The sequence below is a fragment of the Ascaphus truei genome, chromosome 3, assembly GCF_040206685.1.
Source record: "Ascaphus truei isolate aAscTru1 chromosome 3, aAscTru1.hap1, whole genome shotgun sequence".
Classification (NCBI taxonomy): Eukaryota; Metazoa; Chordata; class Amphibia; order Anura; family Ascaphidae; genus Ascaphus; species Ascaphus truei.
This window is the reverse complement of record NC_134485.1, coordinates 323,221,328-323,239,941: the sequence shown is the minus strand read 5'-3', so window position 1 is coordinate 323,239,941 and position 18,614 is coordinate 323,221,328.

Sequence of the window (18,614 nt, the reverse complement as noted above, 5' to 3'; positions counted from 1 at the left end):
CATGCGTGAAGTTCTGTGAGCGCACAGCTCCATGCGTGAAGCTCTGTGAGCGCGCAGCTCCATGCGTGAAGTTCTGTGAGCGCACAGCTCCATGCGTGAAGTTCTGTGAGTGCACAGCTCCATGCGTGAAGTTCTGTGATCGCACAGCTCCATGCGTGAAGCTCTGTGAGCGCACAGCTCCATGCGTGTAGTTCTGTGAGCGCACAGCTCCATGCGTGAATCTCTGTGAGCGCACAGTTCCATGCGTGAAGTTCTGTGAGCGCACAGCTTCATGCGTGAATCTCTGTGAGCGCACAGCTCCATGCTTCAAGTTCTGTGAGCGCACAGCTCCATGCGTGAAGCTCTGTGAGCACGCAGCTCCATGCGTGAAGTTCTGTGAGCGCACAGCTCCATGCGTGAAGTTCTGTGAGTGCACAGCTCCATGCGTGAAGTTCTGTGATCGCACAGCTCCATGCGTGAAGCTCTGTGAGCGCACAGCTCCATGCGTGTAGTTCTGTGAGCGCACAGCTCCATGCGTGAAGCTCTGTGAGCGCACAGGCCCATGCGTGAAGTTCTGTGAGCGCACAGCTCCATGCGTGAAGCTCTGTGAGCGCACAGCTCTTTGCGTGAAGTTCTGTGAGCGCACAGCTCCATGCGTGAAGTTCTGTGAGCGCACAGCTCCATGCGTGAGCGCACAGCTCCATGTGTGAAGTTCTGTGAGCGCACAGCTCCATGCGTGAAGCTCTGTGAGCGCACAGTTCCATGCGTCAAGTTCTGTGAGCGCACAGGTCCATGCGTGAAGTTCTGTGAGCGCACAGCTCACAGCGTGAAGCTCTGTGAGCGCACAGCTCCATGCGTAAAGTTCTGTGAGTGCACAGCTCCATGCGTGAAGTTCTGTGAGTGCACAGCTCCATGCGTGAAGTTGTGTGAGCGCACAGCTCCATGCGTGAAGTTCTGTGAGCACACAGCACCATGAGTGAAGTTCTGTGAGCGCACAGGTCCATGCGTGAAGTTCTGTGAGCGCACGGCTCCATGCGTGAAGCTCTGTGAGCGCACGGCTCCATGCGTTTAGTTCTGTGAGCGCACGGCTCCATGCGTGAAGTTCTGTGAGCGCACAGCTCCATGTGTGAAGTTCTGTGAGCGCATAGGTCCATGCGTGAAGCTCTGTGAGCGCACAGCTCCATGCGTGAAGTTCTGTGAGCGCACAGCTCCATGCGTGAAGTTCTGTGAGCGCACAGCTCCATGCGTGAAGCTCTGTGAGCGCACAGCTCCATGCGTGAAGCTCTGTGAGTGCACAGCTCCATGCGTGAAGCTCTGTGAGTGCACAGCTCCATGCGTGAAGCTCTGTGAGCGCACAGCTCCATGCGTGAAGCTCTGTGAGCGCACAGCTCCATGCGTGAAGCTCTGTGAGTGCACAGCTCCATGCGTGAAGCTCTGTGAGTGCACAGCTCCATGCGTGAAGTTCTGTGAGCGCACAGCTCCATGCGTGAAGTTCTGTGAGCGCACAGCTCCATGCGTGAAGTTCTGTGAGTGCACAGTTCCATGCGTGAAGCTCTGTGAGCGCACAGCTCCATGCGTGAATCTCTGTGAGCGCACAGCTCCATGCGTGAATCTCTGTGAGCGCACAGCTCCATGCGTGAATCTCTGTGAGCGCACAGTTCCATGCGTGAAGTTCTGTGAGCGCACAGCTTCATGCGTGAATCTCTGTGAGCGCACAGCTCCATGCGTGAAGTTCTGTGAGCGCACAGCTCCATGCTTCAAGTTCTGTGAGCGCACAGCTCCATGCGTGAAGCTCTGTGAGCGCACAGCTCCATGCGTCAAGTTCTGTGAGCGCACAGCTCCATGCGTGAAGCTCTGAGCACACAGCTCCATGCGTCAAGTTCTGTGAGCGTACAGGTCCATGCGTGAAGTTCCTGTTCTGCCAGTCTGGACTCTAACCTCTTCTGGGCAGAGCCTGGAAAATGTAGGGTGAGTATCCTCACAAATGGTTGGTCCACAGTTATAGGTTATAGGTATATGGCTTCATTAGGTATATGAGGGATATTTAGGAAATAATGTATGGAGACACGTTTTGAAGGGGTCTGAGGCAGCTGGCCCTGTATCCACCAAAGCATAAGAAAACTTTGTTCTATGTCCTTATTCTTTTAGCGCCTAATTGCCCATTAGTCCGCAGGTTAGGCAGAAAGGGAAGGTATTGTGTCTGAGGCAGCTGAGACACTTTCTCCTCCTATTGGGTTGTTGCAGTTAATTTCTTTCAAATGTACTGAAGGCAGAAGTCCTACTATAAACACGATTATCTAAGGCTCTCCCACAGTGTGATGTAAGTGACCAGGATGGGTGTAATGCCCCCAAAGTCCCCCACCCACCCTCCTTGAGTACCTAGTTCTGTTGGCATCACTAATCAATGTAACATTGGTAATTCCTGGCCAGGTGAAGGGTTAAATTAACTATTTTTTAACTTCATTGGGTAAAATCACCTGCGCTCCCCCAATCCAAAGCAACTACAAGTTACTGACGTATCCCCTGCTGGCTGACGCGTCCCAGTGCGCAGCGAGCCGTGCAGCGAGGAGGGACTGGGGCCAGCTCGGGAGGAACTCCGGTCTGGTAAGTGACGCGCATGTGGCCGGATGCAGCGGGACCCAGGCCTTTGGAACTTAATCACTACAGATGCCTGCGGAATATGTGCACAAGGCAAACAAGGCACGCAAAAGCACATATTACTCTGACAATCTCCACCAAAATACATCAAATCCAGCACACTTCTGGAAGGTTATCAACCATATATTCCAGCCTCCTAACCATCAACAACCAAGTAATATCACTAAGGGGGATATTACTCTGACAAACCCCACTGACATTGCAAATGCCTTCAATGAATACTTTGTGGGGTGTGCCACTAACTTATTAGCGAAACGCAACCCAAACTACATACATGTACCTCATTCTGAGAGTGCCCACATAGCCCCACCCTCTCCCAACACTGCCCACAGTTTTCAATTTGTCCCAGTATCTGAAGAGGAGATTACACAAGTGCTCCTCAAACTAAAGCTAAGCAGCCAATGTGGACCTGACTTACTACAATCTAAGTTCCTAAGACTTGGTGCCCCAGCCATTGCCAACCTGCTTGCTTCCCTAGTCAACTCTATTCTGTCTGCAGGCCATATCCCTAATACCTGGAAAACTGCCAGAGTTGTCCCAATCTTCAAAAGTGGGGTCAAAAACACTGTCTCAAATTACAGGCCAATCTCTCTTCTCCCAATACTATCCAAAGGCATGGAAAAATCTGTCCATTCCCAATTAAGCAATTACTATACCAAGACAAATTTCCCTAGCCAATTCCAATCTGGCTTTTGCCCCAAACACTCCACGGTAACTACCCTCCTAAAAGTTTGCAATGAGAGCCAGTGTGGAATGGAACTGGGACAACTCACTGGTGCAATATTCCTAGATTTTGCAAAGGCTTTTGATACTGTTGATCATGTTATCTTGCTCTACAAACTCCAGTGCTCTGGAATAGGGAAGCATGATTTAAACTGGTTTCATTCCTACCTATCAGGTAGATCCTAACATGTGTCTATATCGAGCACTAACTCCAACCCCTTGGATATACCCTGCTGTGTCCCGCAAGGCTCTGTTCTGGGGCCCCTACTCTTCTCAGTGTTCATCAATGATCTTCCTACAGCTTGTAAGGGAGCCTTAATACACATGTATGCAGATGACACAATCTTATATGCACACAGCCCTAGCCTCTCTGACCTAGGACACGTACTTCAATCTGACTTTTTGAGACTTGAAAATTGGATTTCCCAAAACAAACTGTTTCTAAACTCATTGTAACCATGTATTTGTCATGATAACTCTGTGTCCAGGACATACTTGACAACGAGAGGTAACTCTCAATGTATTACTTCCTGGTAAAACATTTGATAAATAAATGTATAACTTATGCTGTCCGTGAAAGTAGCATAGTGCTATCCTGGTTGAGGGTTTGTGACTGTAATGACCCCTACAGGAGATGGAAAATGGGTCTGTGTGATTGAAAGCCCATTTGCATCAACAACTGTTTGTAGTCTTCTGTCGTACACAGGGTTCGACAAGTGGCCACGGTATGAAACAAAGCACGAGAGTCAGTAAATGGGCGAAAATGCACTTTTTCCACTGAAAAGGTTGTTGATACGTGGAACAGCGTTGGACAAATTTGATGCATTGACAAATGCATAGGACAAGCTTTATTAATACAAGCAATGTGATCATGTACAGTATGACAGCATGTCATCAATCAGCAGGTGAGGTTGGCCAAGATGTCCCCGTATGCAACCAGCCAGGTAAAAGTGAGGAAACCCTTGCCCTGCAGTTACAGGCTGAGAGGAGTAGAAATAAGTGCACCATTAAGTAGTAAATGACAATGAAACAAATCAGATGGTAAAATTGAGGAGTGTCAGCACCAGAAAATTATTTCTCTGTAGGGTGTGATACAGCAAGACCAGGGGTAGCCAACTTCAGTCCTCAAGGGCCACCAACAGGTCAGGTTTTCAGAATATCCCTGCTTCAGCCCAGGTGGCTCAATCAGAGGCTCAGTCTGCGACTGCACCACCTGTGCGGAAGCAGAGATATCCTTAAACCTGACCTGTTGGTGGCCCTTGAGGACTGGAGTTGGCCACTCCTGAGCTAGACTAACATTACTTGAACTCGCAAGATATTTCACTTGTTCCTCATACCTCACAATCCGTTTCCTCCCTCCCCACCGAGCCCTCGGATACCCACGGACAGGGACGTGTAAAACAAGCCTTGCATTGAGCCCTCTGCGGTCGCCCCAGTAAAGCGTGCGTAAGCCCTGCAGGAATGTGTTTATCTGGGGGGAGCGGAGAGGATTACCACGGTAAGCGGGGAAGTTAACGGTGGGTTTAATGCGTCTAATCCCAGCGTGATTAGCAGGCTCAGTGCTAAGGCAGAAGTATGTACAAAGGGGGCTTTCCTCTGTGTGGGACCCCTGCAGCAGGCAGAAGCCTACCTGTCGGGTGGCTGATCATTGTAAGGCCGAGTCCATAGAAGGACAGGCCATGCTGAGCCGTGCGGACGCTCAGCGCTGAGCCCCTGCATCCTCAATGAGGATGCCTTGAGAGGGGGCTCGCGCGAGCGTCCGCAGGCGTGCTCAGGCTTTGGAGTTTTCAGCCGAGCGCCAAGCTGTTTTTCAGCGCGCTGTCGGCTGAAAACCTCCAATGAGAGCGGGGCTACGTCAACGTCACGGCGCCGTGACGTCGACGTCAGTGCGTCGCGGGCGATTGGCCCAGCGACGTCACTGCCCCGCCTCCCTCAGTCTCCCCCCACCTCCGATCGCGGACGCTGGCTCGCCTGTATGTGCATGGAATCGCACAGCTTCTGCAGGCGAGCCTCAGCGTCCGCTCGCCTCAGCACGGCTCCAACCCTCTATGGCCCGGGCCTAAGGCTGAAGCCCCGCTCCCTCAGTCAGCGCGCCCGCACTGCATGCAGACAGCGCGCTGACAGGCAATTGACCGCTACCTGCAGTCTGTAGGGAGTGGGAGCCGGGGGGGGGGGGGGGTGTGGTTTGAGGGGGGGGTGTGGTTCGAGCAGAGGGCTCTCCGTGCTGTCCCCCTCTTCCCTGTTGGTCCATCCGTCCCCCCATGGGTACTGAGCACTGGGGTGTGTGGGGGGGACAGCAGCCCAGCACTGGGTGAGCCAGTTTTCGCGGGGGGAGGGGGGTGCGGGGAAGGGTTAATGGACTGGAGTAACGTTTAATACAGGTCTGTGGCAGGGGAAGAGTTAGTGGAGCAACCCCCACCCCCCCCCCCCCCATATCCCATCCATCTGCTGCTGGCCGCAACCTCCCCAGCACTCGCAGCCTGAAACGGGCACCGGAGCTTCCCTCCTCCCTCTTGCCCCCGCATTGGCTCCCTGCCGCACCACGTGACGCGTCGCCGCTTGGGATCACGATCCTCGTTTATCCCCTGCTGGCTGACGCGTTGCAGTGCGCAGCGAGCCTTGCAGGGAGGGGGGACTGGGGCCGGCTCTGGAGGAATTCATGTCCGGTGAGTGACGCGAACGCGGCCGCGCACGCCGTCGGAAGCAGCGGGACCCCGGCATAAGGCTGCGTCCATGGTTACTGATTGCGTGCTGAGGCGCGCGGAGGCTTAGGGAAAGCGGGTGGCGGCCAGTGACGTCACGGAGCTGGTTCGCCCTCATTGGGCGAACCGCTCACGTGACCGGCCCTGCGCTCCGGCAAGCGCGAAAATTTAAAATTTTGCTAAGACTTACGCTTTCGCAAGCATAAGCGCTGACCATGCCCAAGGCCTAAGGCTACAGAAGGAGGGCTGGCTGTCAAGGAGAATAGCTGAATGGGGATACAGCAGAAGCACTGATACAGCAAGAGGCTGAACGTCAGCAGGAGAGGGAGATCTTGCTGTCAGGACTATTAGCTGTAACAAGTCAGATACTTGATTTATCATAAAATAATTTTTTTACTCAAAAAAGAAATGTGACCAATATGTATACAAAAGGTATCAAAAGTTACTAAGAGCATGTGTTCAATAGGGAGACCATATCACAAAGAACTAAGGGTGACATTAGAATGGATTGATACTGTGTGGCAATATAGTGGTCTACTGTATAGTGTTGATCATATAATTTTATGATAAATGAAGTATCTGACTTGTGCTTTTGAGTGCTGTGAAACATGATAAAATGTTGCATGATTTTAGGCACCGGGTTATAAGGGACTGGGCTATATTGGGACCGGGCTATAAGGGGAGGTCCCATTCCTTGCGCACCACTTTTACAAAAATGCACGTTGAATTATTGTGTGTAGTGCTGTCTGATAAAACAATTTTTTTGTTGTGACAATTCAGTATGTGTGCTGCTATGCACGCATATTTAGATGTGCTTGTGTGTTTTCGTGCAAGTGTGTGTGTGTAAGTGTATCTGTCTGCGTTTGTATGTATGTTCGGAATTGAGGCTGTGGGTTTCCGCTTGGGATTGTGTGTTTCATAGATGTATGCGAGTGTGTACGTATGATTGTGTCTGAGGTTGTGTGTGTAGTGAGAGCCGCAGGGTTTATTCTCAGCCACCTCTTTGAATGACTTGCTAAGAGATAATAGTTGACGATTAACTGGTTAACAATGATCTTCTTCCTCGACTGATAGCTGGTCTTTGTTTGACCATCTTTATTAACCACTGAAACTGAGAGGCCTTTGTATGCAAACCTGATTTATTATCTGCGTTCTCGGCCTCTCCCAGCTGAGATTTTGTAAAAACACAATTAAAATGCTGTCTGTGAGGGACACAAAGAAAAGTGCAAGAGGGGTAATTGTGAGGGGTAGTGTAAGAGCGCTGGGTACATGCAGAGTGGAGGCTGCGCAAGAGCGCTGTCTGTGGAGGCAGCGTCAGAGTGCAGTGTGTGTGGAGGCGGTGCGAGAGTGCTGCGTGTGGAGATGGCTTAAGAGCGCTGTCTGTGGAGGCAGTGTGCAGTGTGCAGAGTGCAGTGTGTGTGGAGGCGGTGCGAGAGTGCTGCGTGTGGAGATGGCTTAAGAGCGCTGTCTGTGGAGGCAGTGTGCAGTGTGCAGAGTGCAGTGTGTGTGGAGGCGGTGCGAGAGTGCTGCGTGTGGAGATGGCTTAAGGCCTCGTTCAGGGTGCCAGAGGCAGGAGTTGGAGGGCGGGCGTTCACGTGTGCGAGCGGCAGTCTGCTGGGCGATGTGTGCACATCATCCCCAGCAGACTTTTTCAAGAGTTGAGGGGGCGGGGAGGGGGCGGGGCTACAGACAGCAGCTTAGGGATTGAAGTTGCTGTCTTGAAATCATTCTCAAGAATGATTTCATTGGCTGCCGAGGTACCAGTGACGCTGCTGCAGCTTCAAAAAACGACTTGGGTTGTTTATTGAAACTGTAGCCAGCGTCAACTCCGTACTTCGGAGACAGGGCAGCTGCTACCCTAACAACCACAATTCACTTTCAATACATTGTTTCGGACGGCCGCTCGCACGTAAGCACGCCCTCCCTCCGAAGCCAGCACCCTGAACGAGGCCTTAGAGTGATGTGTGTGGAGGCAGCATCAGAGTGCAGTGTGTATGGAGGGGGCATCAGAGTGCTGCGTGTGGAGATGGCTTAAGAGCGCTATGTGTGGGGTCAGTGTCAGAGTGCAGTGTGTATGGAGGGGGCATCAGAGTGCTGCGTGTGGAGATGGCTTAAGAGCGCTGTGTGTGGGGTCAGTGTCAGAGTGCAGTGTGTATGGAGGGGGCATCAGAGTGCTGCGTGTGGAGATGGCTTAAGAGCGCTATGTGTGGGGTCAGTGTCAGAGTGCAGTGTGTATGGAGGGGGCATCAGAGTGCTGCGTGTGGAGATGGCTTAAGAGCGCTGTGTGTGGGGTCAGTGTCAGAGCGCAGTGTGTGGAGGCGGCTTAAGAGTGCTGGTTGTTGCAGTGGCTGTGTAGGAGGAGCAGTGCTACTGCACTGCCTGATTGTGTGCTGCAATGCAAGGTGTAAGAGCAATGTCACAGTGCTACTACCTGTGTGGTAGCTGCATGGAGCAGTAACATGGATTTGACCTCTGTGATTAGGTTTCCCAGCCCCCCTCCCCCTGTCACTCTCCTGCTCTTCCATAAACACCCTCCTACTGTTAATGTGTAGTGGAGTTCTGTTAATAATCTCTGGGTATACAGGTAAGAAAGGCGAGGCACCTGTCGGGGCAGACAGGAGACTGAGCGCGCAGCGGTGCCAGCCACTAATAAAACCATGTAGCGATGGGCTCTCTTCCTCTATCCACACACTCTGTGTGCACTGTATACCTGCTACTTAATCCAGGGCAGGACAGTCTTCTCTTATACACCTAAATGCCTCAGAGGCCAGATAATCAGAATACAAAACCAGGACTGGATCCTTATCTACGGCTGACCAGGAGTGGGTTGGCAGATAAGGACTGTACATCAAATATCTACACGCCACCGTTCAATTCTCTGTCACTGGGGTATGTAAAGCCAATCCCAGTACAACTGCAATGTTTCATTTAATAAAAAAATCAACTATTCCAAAAAAGATCATCATCTTTTACCCTGTTTCTTTGCATTCTGCAAACTACGGGTATATAGTGCAGGCTTGGTCAGTGAGCCATGTATCTGCTGCCCCCTGCTGGCTGTTTCTCATGCTTATTAAGGAGCTGTGTGAAACAGTGGGACAGATTGGCTAAACTGTGACAAACCATAATGCAAGTTATTGGTGCACTCTCAAAAACCCCAACTTTCTTAATTTCCAAAGAAGACTGACATCGCAAGGCTGCATCCAATATGTTTTTGTATTTTTTTGTGGAACTTCCCTAAATAAGGACTATCATTTGAATGGGCCTTTATATGCACACGTTTTGTTGCGAAAACTCTCGCCCTCCCATACCGTATCCATGACCTCAACAAGTATGTGAAAGACTATGGGGGCTATGCACTAAGCTCAATGCTTTTGCGTCCGGATGAAATAGAAAAGCAGGTCCGTTAAAAAGTGAGGCGGGAGACGCGATTCGCTAAGGCCTTGAGGCCATTTTTTAACGTATGTGCTCAAAACAGCCACAGCGTACGTGTTGGTTTTTTCCCCTGCTGGCGTTCTTAAACTTTCCGTACGCTAGCTGATAGAAAAAAGAAGCTGCCTGTAACATTTGCATGGAGAGTCTGTATCTCCATGCAAGGCTGTTACAGGCGATCGTACACTAAATAAATACATTTGAATAATAGTGTATGTAACGGGTATTCCACCCCATCCAATCGCATATATAGTGTGGGTGCGTAGAACATATGGTGTTACCAGGTGTGGTGCGTATACCTGCAGGCTCACAGGAGGCTGAGCCTCCGCTAGTGAGAGCCGGGGGTGAATCCTCGGGAACGTTTCTTGTTTCAGCGCCTCCACCTATGTAGGATTCTATGGTTATGTAGAATAACCCTAACATAGGAACCCACCCAGAAACCACATACACCAGTATTATGGATAACAGATTTACTGAATGAATAAAAGATAACAATACATCACAATTGTACTCATAACATCACCACCATATAACATCCCCACAGTGCCCACAGCCCAACCCCCTTTGTCCCGTGGTCAGCGCTGCCACTATGTGTTAACAGAATGTTATGATCTTGGTTGGTGCACTTATAGAGTACCTGCCGAGTTGTAAGGAATCGGGGGCCACATTCCTTGCGGCGTAACCCCTCCTTACCCACTACCAGTACTGCAGCGGCTGCTGCCAATGCCCCCCGTCGCTACCCATGCCGTCGCCCAGTGCATACCTTGAACTCTGCCGTCGCCATCTTGGATTCTGGCACTGGTGTTACAGACTCTCAGCTGTGCTCCACTACTTCCTGGTCTCTCAGCCACTCACGAGCAGCTCCTCGACATGCCTCCACCATGCCCCTCGTCCGGATTGGTCACTGTCGCTTTAAATATCCTGCTTTGGCTTCACTTCCTTGCCGAACATAGATCCTCATGGGATGTTACCTGTGTTTCTGCCACAAGCCCTGTTTTTCGTTACGTATCTCTGTTTTTGTTTCCACTTTGTTGTACTCGTCCAAATTCCACCAGGCCTGCTGCTGCTACGCTGAGTTCCTGAGTTCCTGGTTCTTACAGACCTGCTTCGTTTGCGCTGTAACACGGGGTTACTAGTGCTGCCTGGTGGTGTACCCATTGCGGTCAGTCTTCTCTCTCCTAGACCGGCGCCATGGGTCGTGGACGCCACTCGCGTAAACCTCGTTCCCGACCTGCAGCGATTGCGCTGACGCAAAAGGACCAGCTTGATTTCCTGTTGCCGACTCCCTACTTGAACTATGACTACCCGGATATCTCCTACCCCGACTCTGGCTTGTCCAACAACTATGCTGTTATCTCCAGTCCTGAACCCGTCCTGTTTGACTATGAACTGCGCACTCCGGACCAGTCTGCGCGGTCTAAGGTTGGTGATTGCATAACCCAGCCTCAGCCCCGCGGTCCGGTCCCGGTTTGTGGCGAGCACAATCGTGACAGTATGCTCGGCCCCACAAAACCGGACCGCGCCGTGGCGGGGGTTGGTAAATGTGTAACTAAACCTATGTCCCAGGCTGCGGACCAGTCCCTGTTTGAAGAACAGTATTTGTTTGAAAGACTGCCTCCGCCTAATCTTGCTTGTATGTACGAAGGGTTAACCCCTGCAGAAAGACTGACTCGTAAAGAAATACTTACTAAATCTCAGGAATGTAGAGAGTTAAAGAAGATGTTTCAAGCCCAGTACTCCCAACTGCTCCTTCTTAGGTCCACTCCGGGACTGGAAACTGGGGATTTTGGGGTACTGGTTCAGGCCATAGACACCACCCTTAAATTATTCCAGGAATTTGACAGGAAAATAAGTGAGCGTGAACCTCTACTTGCTGCCTACGCACAGACTATTCACAAACCCTGTTCTGTCAGTCCTGTTGTTAAACCTGTGAGGGTACCTCCCTCTCCAAAAAATGTCCAAACCACCCCACTATCACTGCCCCCTAAGGTAGAAGCTGCCATGATTTCTAGCCCTGATTGCACCTCCCATTGCTTAAATCCCAAAGATATGTCTGAGTTAACCCCTTCCAGTCAGGTCTGTGGGGTTCCCGTGGAGTATACTTTAATTTCAAAAGCTACGGCCCTAGTGTCTGAGAATCTACCCACACTTTCTAACTCAAAATCCCTAACTCCTGCCCTTGAGGTTTTTTCTGCTTTAACCCCTGATAGGCAGCTCTGCGTGCTCCCCATGTCAGAGAAGGAACCCCTTCTGCTTCAACTTTCTAAATTAGAATCCCTAGGCTCTGTTCCCGAGCTCATTCCTATATTAACCCCTGCGGGTCAGCCCTATGAGCCTCCTTTGGTAATCCCCTGTTTGCCAGCTAAGGCAACATCCTTGGTTCCAGAGGAGGAACTCCATGTATCCTAAATTTCAGAGGCAAATCTCCCTCTTTTTGACTCTCAGGTACTATCTGCATTGATCCCTGTAAATCCTTGCTGCCCCCAGGTTAATGCATCCTTTCTAGCATCAGAGAATGAATCCCCAAGTCTGACAGCAGAGGTTGCACTGAATGACTCCCCTAAGCTTGCAGAGTCCTTGAATTTTCTTGACAACAATCCCCCTGCTTCAGCTCAAGTTTCCTTTGCCGTGTCCCCTGAAACTTCTGCTAAAATACTGGTTCCAGTTAAAGGTATTCAGGAACCGGGTTTTTCCCTAAGCCTGTACGCAGAATCCCCACTCCCAGGTATTTCGCTGACCCAGTCTGTCACTCAGAATGCTGAGATCCCTGCTTCAGCACATAGTTCCCTTGTCATGGAATCTGTAGTCTTTTCTGGTTTCCCAGACACTCCTTCCCAAGCAACCCCTCCAGAGATCCGCGTATCTGCTGTCACCCCCTTAGTACAGTCAGAAACCACCCTGCCTACATTACAAATTCAGGTGTATAAATCTGAGCTATTTTGTCTTCCCTCACTTGCTGAACCTCAGTCCTTTAGCACTGTATCTAAATGTGCTCCAGCAACCGTTGGGTTATTTAGGGCTAAGATTAAAACCCCTGTGTTAAATGGTACCTTCTCACACACATCCTGCAAACCTAGAACTTCCATGATTAGTCCTAAGTCATTTTCCACAGTATCTAATTTTCTTATTAGTGTAACCCAGACACCCACATCACTGGTTAGCAGAATTTTTGCACTAATAAACATACCTATTTCTGATTTTGTCATGACAAGTACCCCAGTTAGGGCCCTTGCAGTTTTTGATAAAACACTTTTTCTTACTAAGGTTTCTGCTATTAAGAGTTTTCCCGGTTCCAACTTACCGCTTATTTACCCTCTAACTTCCCCAGTACCCGTCACTGATTCCCAGGCGTCAGCTTCAGACGCTAGTTCTCCTACCAGTGTCCCTGCAGTGCCTGATGTCCCTGTTACAGATTCTGAGCCTCCAGCTTCAGACACTAGCTCCCCTCCCTCCGCTGCCCCTGCACTGCCTGATTGTCAAGTTCCAGATATTAAAGCTCCAGAGCCTACTCACACTTCTATGACAAGTACGATGCCCTTGGAGTTCGTTGCAGCACGTAATCCGCCTCATGCGGTTGTTCAAATCTCTGCAAGGCCCTGTATACATTTCCCGGACTCTGGTGCCATATCCGAAGTAACCCTTGTCGCGCTCCAAATCCTCGGTGCGGGAGGACAGTTTCTTTTCACGGACCATTCGGTGGCCCCTGAAGAACCTCAGTATGACTTTAACTATGGGGTTTCTCTCCCTGTTGTCTCTGGCTTTGACTCTGGGAAGTGGAGATCACAGACTATACTGTCTCTCTCTGAGTGTTCTACAGTATTTGGGAGCTCCACTACTGATTGCTTCTCTGCCTCAGCGAACCCATGGTTATCCCTCACGGAACCTTCTGTTGTGCCTGTGTCCTTTGTGTTGGAAATACTCAGTTAACACCTCAAGCTTTCGGTCCCTAAGCCTGGTTTACCGTTCACCTTGTCATCTACTATATCCATACCTGGCAATGCACCCACCCACCCTATACCCTCGCTGACCACTACCCGGAAAACCTCTGGAGGAGAAGACCCTCTCAAATTTCCACGTGCTGATGTCAGCAAAAACTTGGCCTGTCCAGAGGGTCTCCCTGTTATACCCGGTCAATTATCTGTGCCTCTTGGCCCGCACTCTGGTATGATTACTGGGGACCGGGTACCCAGCTGGGGCCCTTCTGTCGTTTCTATTCTGGAAACACCTCCTTCTCCACAGCTCTGGATTTACAAGTCATTTCGCGTGGCGAGCCCCATACCAAAAATGTCTGTGCCACCACTCTCTTATCCTAAGTTTGTACTCGCCCATGAACTGCTGGTTTACGGATCCCCTGCTCGCCTAAAACAATTTAGGAATAACTCCATGTCTCCGAGACCAATGAGTGCCCACGAGTCTCTGGATCACAACTCTACTCTCCATCCTAGACATTACCGGAACAATTCCAGGTCCCCCATCTCTAGGAGTGGTTATGATCGCCCTGAGGTCGATACTGAAGGGGGGGGGGGTACTGTAAGGAATCGGGGGCCACGTTCCTTGTGGCGTGACCCCTCCTTACCCACTACCAGTACTGCAGCGGCTGCTGCCCCTGCCCCCGTCGCTACCCATGCCGTCGCCCAGTGCATACCTTGAACTCTGCCGTCGCCATCTTGGATTCTGGCACTGGTGTTACAGACTCTCAGCTGTGCTCCACTACTTCCTGGTCTCTCAGCCACTCACGAGCAGCTCCTCGACATGCCTCCACCATGCCCCTCGTCCGGATTGGTCACTGTCGCTTTAAATATCCTGCTTTGGCTTCACTTCCTTGCCGAGCATAGATCCTTATGGGATGTTACCTGTGTTTCTGCCACAAGCCCTGTTTTTCGTTACGTATCTCTGTTTTTGTTTCCAGTTCGTTGTACTCGTCCAATTTCCTCCAGGCCTGCTGCTGCTACGCTGAGTTCCTGAGTTCCTGTTCTTAGAGACCTGCTTCTTTTGCCCTGTACACGGGGTTACTAGTGCTGCCTGGCGGTGTGCCCATTGCGGTCAGTCTTCTCTCTCCTAGACCGGCGCCATGGGTCGTGGACGCCACTCACGTAAACCTCGTTCCCGACCTGCAGCGATTGCGCTGATGCAAAAGGACCAGCTTGATTTCCTGTTGCCGACTCCCTGCTTGAACTACGACTACCCGGATATCTCCTACCCCGACTCTGGCTTGTCCAACAACCATGCTGTTATCTCCAGTCCTGAACCCGGCCTGTTTGACTATGAACTGCGCACTCCGGACCAGTCTGCCCGGTCTAAGGTCGGTGATTTCATAACCCAGCCTCAGCCCCGCGGTCCGGTCCCGGTTTGTGGCGAGCACAATCGTGACATGAGTGCTCCAGCACTCGGACCTGCAAGGACTTCACAAAGGATCAGTCGTTCTGGATCCCGTCTGATCCGGTCCGGTGAATCTTTGCATGGGGTCTGCCAGGGGTGATCCCACCCTGGAGATAGTCTCTGATCTCTGGGTATCGACTTGCACCCAGACCTCTTTACTGGAACTGCAGCATCCGCTGATCCCTATCTAAGACTGGCACTACATGACACGGTCCCTAACCTAGGGCCTGTCCCTGTAGCACCACAAACTGGGGAGTGAGGACCTACCTGGGACCTAAGGGGTTGACTGGCCTATCTCGCCCCTACTAGCTCTTCCTGGTCCTGACTCTAACCTGACTAGTACCTGCAGTAACGCACGGCCACTTACTTGGTCCGTGCAGCAACTGTGCTGCACAAACACTGTGCCTGCCTGTCAGACCTCACAGCACTGATAGCTGTGACTCTGACGAGACAGCACTCACACTAAGGGCAGAGTCCCTAACTGGGGCCGTCCCTATCAATTACCCACTAACCTGGTGGGGAGTTGGGGCCTACCTGGAAGAGGGGGGACCTTACGCGATGCAGGAGCTTCACTCACTCCCTGCACCCTTCCTTCCCCTTCTGCTCCGCTGCTCCAACTGACTGCGTAGCTGCAGCCCAAACAATGTATCCACTTGCTCCCTCTGCAGATCCTTGGCCCTCATTGGCTCCTACGAGGCACCTGGTGCCACCCTCGCTAGGCCCTATGGGAATTGTAGTCCCGGGGCACCTGTAATAACATTGGGGCCGCGTGCGCGCCTTCCCTCTGCCTGCTCTAACTCCTAATGGCCGGCGCAACATCTCCCTACCTGTCCCTACTCTCGCGCAACTTTCTAAAGGCTGCCTGGACTTGCTATCTAGCCCTGCGCATGCGCGACTATGTCGGGCCGCCGGGGGCTTACTGCTCATGCGCGAACCGATGCGCAATGGCGGTGCCCTCACAGACCTGCTCCGGGAGCGCCGGGAGCCCCGCGACGCGATCGCGGCCTTGGCAACCGGCCGCACGCGTCCCCGGCAACCCCCGAGCAGGAGCCTGATCGCCCTCACCCCTGCGATACGCCGACGGGGCCGCCATTGAACTCGGCGGCACCCGCGATCGGCAGCTGGGTGAGGGGGGTGCTGACAGGCTGGGGAGACCTGGCTACATGTACATGAGCAGGGGGTCTCCGGAGCTGAACCGCATTGGTTTCAGGTCCGGGGCCCCCTTCTTCAGGAGTTACAGGCCCCGTTATGGTGTGCCGGTATCCCCTGCACTTTCAAGCTCCCGCGTCACGTGACCGGAATATTTACATTCTGCAGGGGATACCGGCACCCCACAACAGGGCCTGTATCTCCTGAAGTAGGGGGCCCCTGAGGCTGAAACCAATGCGGTTCAGCTCAGGAGACCCCCTACACATCTACACTACTGTCAAAACACATATCAATAAACAATAATTCCTTACCTAGTCTCTGGGATTGCTCACATTCAGGGCCGGGAGACGGGGGTTTAACCCCTACACTGCCAGAGTGCTGCCATAGCCTACCTGCAAAAAGGGGCCTGATTTTAGCAATGGGCTACATATATTTAAAACTAGGGCTATTTCCAGTGTAAGGATTATTACTTAAGGAAGTCAGTTCCACTCGGTTGTTTATAAAATGTTTATTTTTTTGTGAGCTTAACAGGACTGCTCCTATCAGAACATAGGGGCTCATGCACTAAGCTCCAATAAGTCGTTTTTAGAATGCAAAGTGCTCTTAGAACGTGATGTTGCGCTGAACACGATTCACTAAGCCACGCAAACAAGCACTTTGCGTTCTAAAAGTTACTTTTTTCTGGAAATTTTTCTAAGGCCAACTTTGCTCGTTCATTACCCTGTTTGCGTGAAATTCTGCCCCTAAGCGGGATGCACTAAGCAACGCAACCTTAGCGTACGCGAAAGTTGCGTTCAACAAAACACGTCAGCTCAAGGTAGCCGCAAAAAAAGCTGGACTTAGAAAAATTTCTAAGAGTGTATTTAACCCATGGAGTACCGAGTCTCCAAACCACAGAAGGGTGTAGAATCTGCAATCATCCAATATACTTTGGAGCTGACACCACTAATAAACAAGTTATGCAGTAATGATTGAGGAAAAGCATTGATGATGCAGGCAGTGGGCTGGTCAATCCTTAGAGATACAGCGGAGCTTCTTCAAAGAAAAAACCCGAAGGTAAATCAAAAACCGGTGCCGTTTAGCCTCACATCTGCCTGAAAAAATATATGACCATATGTATATGTATCCGTTACTCACGATACACGGTCTGCATGCTGCCTTAGGATGCTCCGGTGGCCATCTCCGCTTCCTCGTGGTGTCGGCGTGCTCCTATCCGGAAATGACGTAAGTAGGGAGAGGATTGGTAACCGTGGTCACAGCACTCCACACAACCAACGCTTGAAAAAAGTAAAAAACTTTATTTAAATTCCGCAGTGAGCATACAAGCACCACTCTGACGCGTTTCGTCTATGGAAAGACTTTTTCAAAGAGTGAATATCCCCACAGAGTACCGGAACTTATATAGGAGATGACGCATGTCACAGGCACCTCCCTAATTGGCAAGGACCTCCCATTTACCTAGGCATGTTGAAATCAAACGTCATTCCCTTAAAGAAACCAGGTACTTAGACCCCACATATATTAAAAAATACGTAGAACACACATATTACATAAACTAGGATTAAAAGCAAAGAAATAGTAATGCTCACTGATATATATAATCAATAAAAATACTTGAACAACACAGATGCAAAATTATCTCTTTCAAAAAAGGAAGATAATGTGGACCTTCTGTCTCTGATAGACAATAGTTTGTATCATGTATTTATAATATATTCACCCAATATTGTTGCACATATGTGCCAAGTGTACATAGTCTATAATGCAGTACAATAACAAATGCAATGTAGCAGACACAATATACATACAAAAGAAGTCTAGGCAGATTTTTGTAATCAGAAAGTAATACATAATTATGTCTGTAATGGCAAAATACACCCCCACACTCCCCAAACACTCAAACAGCCAGGAAGTGTTTGAGTTCCCACTCCTGGTTGATACCGAGTGGGTGAAGAGTGCGTAAGGTGTATATCCAATACATTTCACGCCGGTTAAGCATGCCTTCCCTATCTCCTCCCCGTACATTTTGGGAGACGTGTTCAAGGGCCATAAATGAGAAATTTTCAATACCACCCCTACTACACCTTGCGAAGTGTCGGGGTACCGGATGTGTATCATCTTTCCTTTTTATAAAGCGGACATGTTCCGCAATACGAGTCTTCAAAGTTCTTTTTGTGCGGCCTACATACCGCATAGAGCACCCGCACTGCAACAGGTAAATAGTAAAGGTGGTATTGCAATTCAAAAATGTTTTTATAACATGGCTCTTTTTGTCATCCTCATATTTTATAATCTTAGTTTTGCATGCATACCTACACATCGAGCAATTTCCACATGAGTAAAAACCTTTGGGTATCCCCCTTATATTTGTATACTCTGATGTTGTGTGAAATAAACTAGGTGATAAATGTGACGCTAGTGTCTGAGCTTTCCGATATGTAAACTTAGGGCTATTTTTTACAAATTGTATTAGATCCTTATCTAAGGCCAGTGTAGCCCAATGTTTGTTAATTATATTGCGTATATTTTGCGCTTGGCGACTATATGTGCTAATAAATAATGGGCATTCCTCGCCGTATGTCAGAGGTACATTAT